This window comes from Triticum urartu, chromosome 1A (genome assembly GCF_056163025.1).
Source record: "Triticum urartu cultivar PI428250 chromosome 1A, HENAU_Tu73, whole genome shotgun sequence".
NCBI classification, from domain to species: Eukaryota; Viridiplantae; Streptophyta; class Magnoliopsida; order Poales; family Poaceae; genus Triticum; species Triticum urartu.
In genome coordinates this window covers 565,477,396-565,488,998 of record NC_141873.1, presented here as the reverse complement: position 1 = coordinate 565,488,998, position 11,603 = coordinate 565,477,396, and the positions used below count along the sequence as shown (strand labels likewise).

The window sequence follows — 11,603 nt, the reverse complement described above, 5'->3', positions numbered from 1 at the left end:
ATTTTCTGGTTTTATTTTTTGGATTTCTTTTTTTCTTGGTTTTGGGTAGAATTTTCTACTTGTTTTTTTTCTGGAAAGCATCATTTTTCTGCGAGAAGCATAATTGTGTTTCCAAAAAAAACACAATATGTGCTTCCACAAGAAACACAACTATACTTTCTGAAAAGAAAAAGCACATTTGTGTTTCACCGAAAAAAGGGAAATTATAACATGTGCTTCTGCAAGAAGCGAGAAGCAGAGTCCATGCTTTCCGAAAGGGAAAAGCAAATGTGCTTTCACTGAAAAAAGGGGAAACCCAACATGTGTTCTACTTCCGCGAGGAGCACAACTTTGCCGATGGGAGAAGCACAACCTGTGCTTTCCCGAGAAAAATAAAATAAAAGCACATCCTCTGCTTTCAAAAAAGTGAAAACGCAATTGTGCCTCTGGGCTTTGGTTTTTCCTTCCGGTTTCGATTTTTTTATTCTGGGTTTTGGTTTTTTCTAGTTTTTCGATTGCTTGTTTTCTTTGTTTTTGTTTTTCCTTGGTTTTTTGGTGAAAAAACCAAGTTTGTCGAAACCTATTAACATGGGGTTGGCATATTATGCCAACATCAGGAAAGTGGTGGCGACAACACATGCTGACTTTGATTTGATGGTGCTTCTCGAGTATTCTGTCTTGAGTTTCGAGCTAAAAAATCTAGGTCTGGCCCTAGTTAGTCGTACTTGGCAATGGCAATGTTTTTGCGCCATTACCTTGTTCAAGGCATTTCTCGAATTTTCTCAGACTTTATCTTCAAGTTGAAAACATAGGATTTGATATCTGGTGGTCGGATACGGTGACGATGCGCTTGACCATCATTCCTTTCCTGGAAGAGTTGCTCTTAGATAACCTTTCTCCTTGTTTCTGTGATGTCTAAGAGATGGTTGGTGGGAATGGTCGTAGTTGAGGTTCGTTAATCGTTGTTTTGATCGCGTCAGAGTTTTTCCTTTCTTCTTCTTTTTCCTCCACCTAGGCAGAGCTCCAGTTTTGTATGACTTTTGCCATTGTCGATGTGATTCTTTGTGTATTAGTGTTGGCCATGTACATCCTAGTCCTCCGAATACCAGACGTGTGCTAATTTTGTTTGTATCTCCTTAATACAATATTACTCCCTCCATTCCCTTATACAAGGCCACTTCGTTTTTGTGTCAATCTTTGACTTATAATTTTGGTCAACAAAATATGAATCATATGTCATAAAAAATATATCATCGAAAAGTTCTTTGAAATGTGCATCCAATGAAATACTTTTTGTGGCATACAACTCAATTTTTGTTGGTAAAATCAATGGTCAAAGTTAGACATAAAAATGTAAAGTGGACTTGTATAAGGGAATGGATGGAGTATTTCATTTTGAGTGAATGAAATCGAGCCTTAACAAAAAACATAGTTCAACATCATTCTAGGTGACATTGTTAATGCAGCCCCAAGATCAAATCACAACTAATTTGCTCTTCCCGTCCTAAAACACACTTGACTCCTAATAATAACATGCATGAAATCAACAGAAAATACTTAAATCAACCTCAAATTAATATTGACCTAACTAGAAAAGAAATCACACGGACACGTGTGGAAGTTCAGTTCCACATCTAACATTTCTGAGTTTTCTTGTAGACATACCGTGCAAACCTAGACGCTCACATCTGAGCTATCAAATCTTGAGATTGATCAAGTCATCATAGATGCCTCATCGGCGATAGGAATGTTGTCTCTCATCGAACAAACATTGAGCTCCCTCACGTGAAGAGTACCATGTGCTATATTGACCTTATATGTCAGATAGCCACTACCAACTAGACTCTGTACTGATCTCCTCTTAACCTCCTAATTAATTTGATCCACCATTCGCAAAAATAAGTAAATAGTAATGATTTGATCCACTTTGCTGTTACCTTCCATCAATAGGATCTGCCTGCTTTGTTTTCTTCTTGTACTACAATGCACATCTACCTTGTTTCTTCAGTCCTGGCCACACAAAATAATGTGGCACCAAACTTCGCATAGTACCATAAAACCAGGCCTGCATAACACATACACATCAACTAGTTCATGACGTTGTCGGTTGGTAGGCTGGCCTCTCGATGGGCGAACAATCGATCTCTTCCTACTTGGGTTGCTATAAATGTTAGAAGGGAGAGAGAGGTTTGGTGGAATAGTTGGATGTATTGCTTGAGCCTCGTGGGCATATATATAGGAGTACATGATCTACTTGGAGTACAAGGCAAGCCAGAATATTTCCTAGTTTAACCTATGTTTCCTAATACAATCACGTTACTCAACATCCCCCCGCAGTCACAACGGTAGCGACACAGACGGTGAGACTGGAGAAGAATCCAAATGCAAGCCGACGGACACCCCCCCCATAGTCGTAACGGTCGACGCATCGCGGAGTCGTGGCTGGAGTGGAAACCAACGTGGTTGCTCAAGCAGGCGGTAGCCCTTTGTGCCGTTTGTCGATGTAGCCGAGAGCGTGGGTGGTGGAGCCGTGGTTGAGGTAGCCGTGCGAAGAATGCCGTGGTCGATGTCGAGTCGGGGTGGCCGGTATCAAGGAAGTCGCCATGGAGCCGCGGGCGCAAGGGGGCGCCGAGTTAGCATGGGCGCAGTGGTGTCGAAGTAGTGGTGCGCCGGGAAGAAGATGTTGTTGACGACGCGTCGCGGCGGGTTTGCCAAGCCTGGGGACACATCGTAGACAAAGGCACACACCGGTGTTGCCAGCACCGGGCATGCGTAGACGGACGAAGACGAAGTTGACGAAGCACCGCACCAGGCTTGCCAGGCCCGGGGAAACGTCGTGGACGAAGGCACACATCGGTGTTGCCAGCACCGGGCATGCATAAACGAGGACCTGCACAAGTTGTACGCCATGTCGGAGGAGTCAGAGAGGCCAGCATAGAAGGACTCGGCGACGGTTGCGGCGTCAATCAGCGCGGGGCCGATGTCGCCTGCGGTTGTCGGAGTAGACGAAGTGGTCGGAGTAGATGACGGCGACGCTGGCGACGGGCCGGTGCTGGACGAAGACGAAGGAGGTGGATGGGCGGCGGCGGCTACGTGGGTAGCGGCGGCGGCTACGTGGGTAGCGGCGGCGGCGGCCTGACGGCGGTGGCGGCGGCTAGGTTAGGAGCGCGGCGGCGGTGCTCGTAGTAGGCGAAGAACCCTGACAGCGTGACGAAGATCGGCGCAGACGGTGGCATTCCCGCGCCAAGGAAGATGGCGCGGCGCATACCAAGCGAAGTCAACGCACGTGGACGACGAAGTGGATACTGGGCCGCCGCGCTACGGCCCGAAGGGGCGACGCAGCGGCGGCGGGCAGGTCGGGGTGACTGCGGGAAGACCTCGGGGCGGCGGCAGGGACCACGGGCCGCGGCGCGACAGCCCAAAGTGGCGGCGCAGCGGAGGAGCGCAGGTCGGTGCAACCGCGGGGATGGCCTCTGGACGGCGGCGTGGACCAAGTGCCACGCTCGCTACGGCCCGATGGGGCGACGCAGTGGCGGCGCGAGGGTCGATGCTGCCATGGGGACGACCTGGAGCGGACGGCCTCTGGACGGCGGTGGACCGCGGGTCGCAGTACTACGGTCCGAAGGGGCGACGCAGCGGTGACGCGGGTTGGTGCAGCTGGGAGAAGAACCACGGGGCAGCGGCGCTGCAGCCCGATGGGGCGACGCAGCGGCAGCCCATTGCTCGATCGGTAGAGGGGCACGCTGAACTCGGGACGGTCTTCACGGGGCCTGCGGAGGCGTGCGCAATCGACGGGCCAGGTTGGTCGCACGACATAGATGAGGCGGATCGCGACGGCGGGCGGGTGATCAATCCGATCGCGCGCGAGGTCGGGGACGCCGCTCGGTGGAGGCGTGGTGGCAGCAGAGTCCGAGATGAAGCCGGCGGCGACGGGCGGCAGGGTGGCTATGATTGGCCGCAGCATGGCGCGAGGTCGCCGAGTCGGGGTGATGCAGGAGTCTCGATCGGAGCAGGGCGGTGACGGCCGGCGTAGATCGACGGACGGTCCGTCGCGCGAACGGCGGCAGTGAAGGACCGCCGCATGAAGCGAGGCCGCCGGGTCGGGGCGACCGGCGGGCTGACGCGCGGTCGGTGAAGACGCCGGCCGATCGCGCTGATGTTGGAGTTGAGGCGCACGGGTTCGACGGCGGTGGTGGGCGATGCAAACCGGATCATATAGACTGAAAAACCAAAAAGGAGACGCCGATCAAAGCGATCGGCGAAAGAGACAAAACCCGGATTAAAGGATCGGAAAAAAAACTCTCTAGGGCAGCCGGCCAACACGGCCGGCGGACGAACCCTAGATACGGGCGGCGCCGCCTCCGGCTGCGGTCATGGAGGCCGACCGCCCCGAGGGCGGCGCGCGGGTACAGAAGCGGCGACAGCTAGGGTTTAGGATCGACTTGCGACATATATCATGTTAGAAGAGAGAGAGGTTTGATGGAATAGTTGGATGTATTGTTCAAGCCTTGTGGGCATATATATAGAAGTACATGGTTTACTTAGAGTACAAGGCAAACCAAAATATTTCCTAGTCTAATTTATGTTTCATAATACAATCACGGTACTCAACAATGAATACCCAAGCGGACAAGCCATCTTCCTCAGTCAGTCACTTCCAACGATAACCAAGCATGAGTTACCTTCCTAGCCAGCTCCGGTCCCTGGCTAATCACCTGCGTACACGGCTTGACGGGATCTGTGGCCGCCCGGCAATGCCTAAGGTGTTGCCGGCGGTGCTTTGGTCACTTGCTGTGGTGCTTACACTTGGAGCATCAGCTTACATTTGGAGCATCAGCTACTCCAAGCATATTAAAATCTACGAATTCTACGTAAGTCTACTTCACATGTTCATGCGCCATGCATGCATGCATGCATTTTAAATGATGGACTTCCTTCGTTCCTGAAAATGATGTATTCTCTCCGTTTTTAAATATAAATATGTTTAGAAATTTCACTATAAACTACATACGGATGTATATAGAAAGTGATAGTTTAAAAGATAGATTCACTCATTTTGTTTTGTATGTAGTTTTTTATTAAAATATGTAAAAAGATTTATATTTAAGAACAGAGAAAGTATATATGTACATCTTTTCTCACCATGTGTATTTTGATTACCTAAAATCTAAAAAACGGCCGGCCACCAACTAATAGAAACGGGTGGCTGATTCCTGGCCACACGATCGCGCCCAATCGCCCCGCGCGTGCGTCAGGTGCCACCTTGTTGGGACCCTCACCTCCCCGTCCTCCTCTTCCCCACCTCGCCCGACTACATCGGCATCTCTGCTGCCGCGCCCAACCTCACTTCGTCCTGCCGCTGCTCGTTCTCCCCAAATCTCTGTGGAGATGTGGGGCCTGTCCCACGCTCCGCCTCGGCCTACAGCTTCATTGACGTGGCCCCGGTGCTCACAGTCAGACCCATCTCCCACGAGGCCATCTCCAGGCGCGCCTCCCCCGCCGCGGTTGTTCCGTTGCCGCAGCCACTACCTCTCATCAGGCAGCAGCAGCAGCAACAGCTCAGGGAATAACACAGGTAAGGGGAGGAACGGGACGAACAAAGGGAAAACTGGGGTTGGTCAATGACTGGAAAGCAAATTCATATTCTCTTCTCGCTCCTTTTCTTCCTGCAACCACATCCTCTTTCTCACTCCATTTTCTTTCTCTGTAGCAGTACAAATATAGAGCACTACAACAAGAATTCAAGAGCTGGCAGTGCAGGGAGAGAGGGGTCAAGAGCTATGCAAGCTGTAAGAAAACGGCAGCCATGAGAGAGAAAAGGGAGATGAACGGGAGAAGAAGGCTGAGCAAATGACCAAACCAAACACGAGGACGTATCCCATTTGATTGAGAAGGAACCTACAAGATCTAGGTACAAACTAGGCTGTTGGCACACCACCACCACAGAGACGGCCGTGCACCACCACCACCACCTCCCCCCTACACTCCGGCGACATGGAGAAGGTGCAGGTGTTCCCTGCGGTGTCTCCTCTCTCTCCATAGTTGCCATGGATGCCTGGAAAGAATTTAAGAACAGGTACGAGCTAGCCAAGGGATTAACAGAGTCCAGCACCTAACCATCTGACCAGTCTTGTGATGCATATTTGTGCCTTTCTACGTTCGACAAAGAGAAGTACATCATCGTTGCATACACACTGATGTTTAGTTGGTTTGTAATGTAGTTTAGTTGCACACATATTGATGTTTAGTTGGTTTGTAATGTAGTTTAGTTGCACACATATTGATGTTTAGTTGGCTTGTAATGTAGTCTAGGTGCACACACATTCATGTTTTGATTGGCAGGAAGACTAGTTGCACACACATATACTCAGTTGGCTTGTAATTTAGTCAAGTTGCACACACATTGATCTTTAGTTGGCAGGACACTAGTTGCACACACATATATGCAGTTGACGCGACAATGTAGTCTAGTTGCACACACATTGATATTTATTTGGCAGGACTAGTTACACACATATATGCTCAGTTGGCGCGGCAATGTAGTCTAGTTGCACACACATTGATGTTTAGTTGGCAGGACTATTGGCACACACATATACTCAGTTACCACGGTAATGTAGTCTAGTTGCACACAATTAATGTTTAGTTGGCATGACTATTTTTGGCACACATATGCTCAGTTGGCGCGGTAATATACTCTAGTTGCACACGCATTGATGTTTAATTGGCAGGACCATCCGCACATAAAAATGCTCAGTTGGCGCGGTAATATAGTCTAGCTGCACACATATTGATATTTAGTTGACAGGAAGACTAGTTCGTCAAAACATCCCCATGCGGGATCTACTTTTGAAGAGCACGTCGCAAGGGTTTCAACGATGAAAACGAATCTGAATTTCAACACACGGTTTAGATGATATGTCTTTTACAATTTTGAAAACCGAAAATTAATGCATAAAGGATGAACATGAGAAACATTAATACAGCAGCATGCAGACATTCATGATAAAAAACCACATAGAATGATTAATTAACAGTGTCTTTTTAGCACTTTTGCACTAGTAATTTTTTCTTTTTTAGTATGCGGTAGACTAGACTTTCCTAGGACAGGGGCAGTCGGGACCAGGGGCCGGCCGCTCGCTCGCGAGCGCTAACCAGCCTCCGGCCGCCAGCTAGACGAGTCCTTTTGATTACGTACGTGTATGTATGCATGCACGAAATGAACTACATAACGATGGACATGCATACATATACATTTTGCAGGTCAAGAAGAATAACTACGCAAGGATCTGCGAGCAGAAAAGCATGCTCACCGTGAACGGCCAGTTCCCCGGCCCGACGATCACCGCGTGGAAAGGGGAGGTCTTCATTGTCAACGTCTACAACCAGGGCAATAAACCCATCACCATCCACTGGTAATTAATCATATAAATATAATTAAATAGGTGATCCTAACAAATTAGTTTCTCTTAACATGTATATACGTTATATATGTCACATCAACATTTGGAAGCACATGTCACCTCAACATGGAAGCATGCAGGTGAAAATGTTCGTCTCAACATGCCACTATGCATGAAAAAAACTATCTGTTCAACTAAGCTACTTATATTCAGTAAATAGTTTATAACCGTAATATAATCAACTATAATAAATCATTTATTTTAAGTTGCAACTCAATTAATCTGATCCTCACAAATTAGTTTCTCTTAACATGTGTATACGATTATATATGTGCACATCAACATCTGGAAGCACATGTCACCTCAACATAGAAGCATGCAGGTGAAAATGTTCGTCTCAACATGCCACTATGCATGAAAAAAACTATATGTTCAACTAAGCTACTTATATTCAGTAAATAGTTTATAACCATAATATAATCAACTATAATAGATCATTTATTTTAAGTTGCAACTCAATTAATCTAAATATTCATGTTATATACAATAAAATCCTACTGAAATATACGGCAACCAATTTAAGCAGAAACACATGAGGTATCATCTAGTTACATTCATCTACTTCCTCCGACCGGGTTCACATGTCTCCTTTGTATTTTGTTCAAAATTTTGACTATAGATTTAACTAGAAAATTTTAAATTAAATATCACAAAATTTGTATTAATGGATTCGTATTTGAAAGAAGTTTCGAATGATATTATTTTTACTACATAAAATTTATATTTTACAAATTAAATTTATGGCCAAAGTATGACATAAAATACAAGTGTGGCTAGTAAACCCAAACGGAGGGAGTGCATTGCGTTCATCTACACATTGCCATGCATATGTAACCAATGGGTTTGTTCAAATGATTTGCAGGCATGGAGTGGACCAACCACGAAACCCCTGGCACGACGGCCCAGAGTTCATAACGCAGTGTCCCATCAAACTCGGTGCCAACTTCACGTGCACCTCGTCCTATCGGAAGAGGAGGGTGCACTCTGCTGGCATCCGCACACCGAGTTTCATGGTGCTAGTGTCCATGGCGCCATTAACATCCACCCCAAGCACGGCACTGACTACCCCTTCAAGAAGCCGCACAAGGACATACCCATCATCCTTGGTGTGTACACGTTCAATGTTACAGTTTGTTGCAATCGTGTATATATGTTTATGATACACGCAAAATATGTGGTGCACGGGATTCTGATACCTATGCATGCAGGTGAGTGGTGGAAAGCTAACGTGAGTCATATTTTGGAGGAGGCCCTACGTACCGGCAGTGGCATTAATATCTCCGATGCGACAACTATTAATGGCCAACCTGGAGACCTATTTCCGTGCTCCGAGGAGAACACTTTCAAAGTGTCCATGAAGAGCGGCAAGACGTACCTGCTACGGATCATCAACGCCGGACTCACCAACGATCTTTTCTTCGGCGTCGCCGAGCACTTCTCACTATTGTCGGCACCGACGGCCGCTACTTAAAGCCATTCACTGTCAAGCACATCATGATTTCACCTGGACAGACAATGGATGCACTTCTCCAGACTGACCGTTCATCGAATGGCAGCTACTACATGGCCTCGCGGACAATTGCATCAAGAACCAACTTGGTGTACAACAACAGCACTGCCACGGCCATCCTGGAATACATGGATGCGCCGCCCATTGCACGATCGGAACCATACTTCCCCAACCTTCCAGCAAGCGACAACATAACTGCAGCCACAGAGTACACATCCCAGCTCCGGTCCCTAGCTTAATATCTGCTTTTATTTTGATTGATTGGGTGTGTGGTTCATGCATTGCCACTTTGACCGCCATACAGTGTGGGGGATGAGCACTGTGTTCATCGTGAAGGAAGGCAACACTCCTGAATCTAAAATGAGGCCTCCTCCTAATGACATGCCTAACTGCCACATGAGCGGTGATGACATTGGGCAGTACAACCGAGAAAATACGTATTACATTTACCGAATGATTTACTTGTTTAATTATTCCGTGTCGTTGCTGTTTTAACCAAGGTGCGCAATAAGCGGGTCAACTGAAGTCATAGTACTTAGTGGTGAATGTCTTTATTTTGCCTGCATATACTTCTTTTTTTGCGGTGTTTATTTTGCTTTCATTCGGCTGAGAGAAAAATGTCTTATATCTATAGTTTGTTTGTCATACGATTATAAATTTAATCAGTGATATGTTTTCCTACTTATTATCGGTGTTATGTGCCTGCATGGAAATGACATATCCGTAACCCAATAACTACAACGGATACACAGGTACGTACATGACAAAACAAATGAGCTGCCGTAGCTCGTGTGCCGTGGACGTGTTCCAAGAAAAGTGGAAAGTCACTGCTGGTGAAGGGGCAGGGGATCACACAGGGCCGTCTCTAGGAATTTGGGGGCTCAGGACAAAATACAAAATGGGGTCCTAAATTTTCTTAATTTCGTATAACTAAAGAAGTATCCAAAGAATATCTACACTGGCCAAATAATACCTCGCTAGGCAAGGAACGCCTCATGCCAAAGCATACATAAATTTGCTCGATTGCACAATGTATGTAGAACTGAAACTCAATGCTTAACAGTGGAACCAAATAGACTAACCATGAAAAAAGATAAAAATAATAATGAGTGACACAAAAGAATACCAAAGCAATTCCTCCCATATGTGTAGACACTCCTGTTGTTGCAGGTCACTAATGAAAATATGTCTTCATCTTATTTTTCTGTAGCATAGAATAAAATTGATATAAATATACATCAATTTGGGTTTCATCTAACAAAGACATCAGTTCAGAAATCAACACATACAGCATGTCAGTTTAACTTCAAGTGCATCTTTTATTGTCGTTTGCTTCTCCCAGTGCAAGAATCAGTAAATTACCCAGTGATTAGTGGCCGAGGCGGACCAGCACCAGATTTGGAGGGGCAGCAAGTCCTGCATTCAGCGGAGGCAAGGCCAGCGCCCAGCGGCCAGTCCCCGCAAAAAAAAAAGCGCCCAGCGGCCAGGCGGAGGTCGGGAATCACTGCATACACTAGTTACAAGCACGGAGCAGCTAGTAGGCAGAGCTAGACTGGGGGAGAGCGGACGCCAGCGGCGATCTGCAACAGACCAATACCCGTGGATTCATTGCAGAAGAGAGGCGGCACGTCTGCGCAGGCGAGGGACTGGGGAGGGTCACGACCCTAGGGCTCAAGTTGTAGCGGGCGCCACAGAGGCAGATTACCTCTCGTTTTTTCTCCAACTTTTTTTTGAGACAAACTCCGAAGCTTTATTTATGACGTCACAATGTTTACATGGACGAAAGAGAGTCTGTCCGGCTGGTCCAACCAAACATGTCGGCCAACCGGAAGGGATAAAGCGTGCCTCGCGAGCTTGTGAGCCTCGATATTCGAGCTCCTAAATTCATGACAAAAATTACAAAAGTGGAAAGATGAACTATGCTCTATTATTTCATGTATAACCGCTCCATACTCCGTTGGGTCCTTCTCTCGGATGTCGTCAACCACCACCTTCGAGTCCGATGCCACTTTTATGTCTGTAACATTCAGATCATCAGCGAGGGCTAGTGCCTCCCTGACCGCCATGCATTCGAGTGTCGCTGGATCGGATAATGCCACCGAAGACCACAACCGATGCCCCCAAAACTGGCCAGTGCAATCTCTCGATATCGCCGCAACAGCTCCATGTTTCCTTCCCCTCCCAACTGCAGCATCAACGTTTATTTTTGTCAGCCCCGCCGGTGGAGCGATCCAGCCCGTTGGTCGCTGCACAGGAGCGCCAGGTTGCCTCGCCGTGCCCGGATGAACAGCCTTGAGCTCATTGATATAAGACTGGACAAAAGCATGGACTGAAAAAGGACTCTGGTAAATGTGTTCATGGATCGCCTTGCGTCGAGCAGCCCACAATGCCCAAAGTGTAACCACCAGGGTAGTAAACTCTTCATGCGGTAGAGCATTGTGCAAGGCAAAAAGCCAGCTCTTTGCATCAGTTTCTTCGTTCCTGCTCACCACATCGATGATCTGCTCAGAAGACATGGCCCAAGTGCTTCGGGATACTGTGCAATTAAGCAAAGCATGCCTCCAAGTATCTTCAGCTCCGTAAAGGCAGCACGCAGGTGTATCCGCCATGTTACGATGATGCAGAAGTGCCGCGGTCGGGGTGGTGTTCTT

General features: G+C 47.4%; 1 pseudogene; it reads left to right on the top strand.

Moving 5' to 3' along the window:
• Positions 1-4,733: 4,733 nt before the first annotated feature.
• LOC147992804 (putative laccase-9) lies at positions 4,734-9,191 on the top strand (annotated as a pseudogene).
• Positions 9,192-11,603: the final 2,412 nt, after the last annotated feature.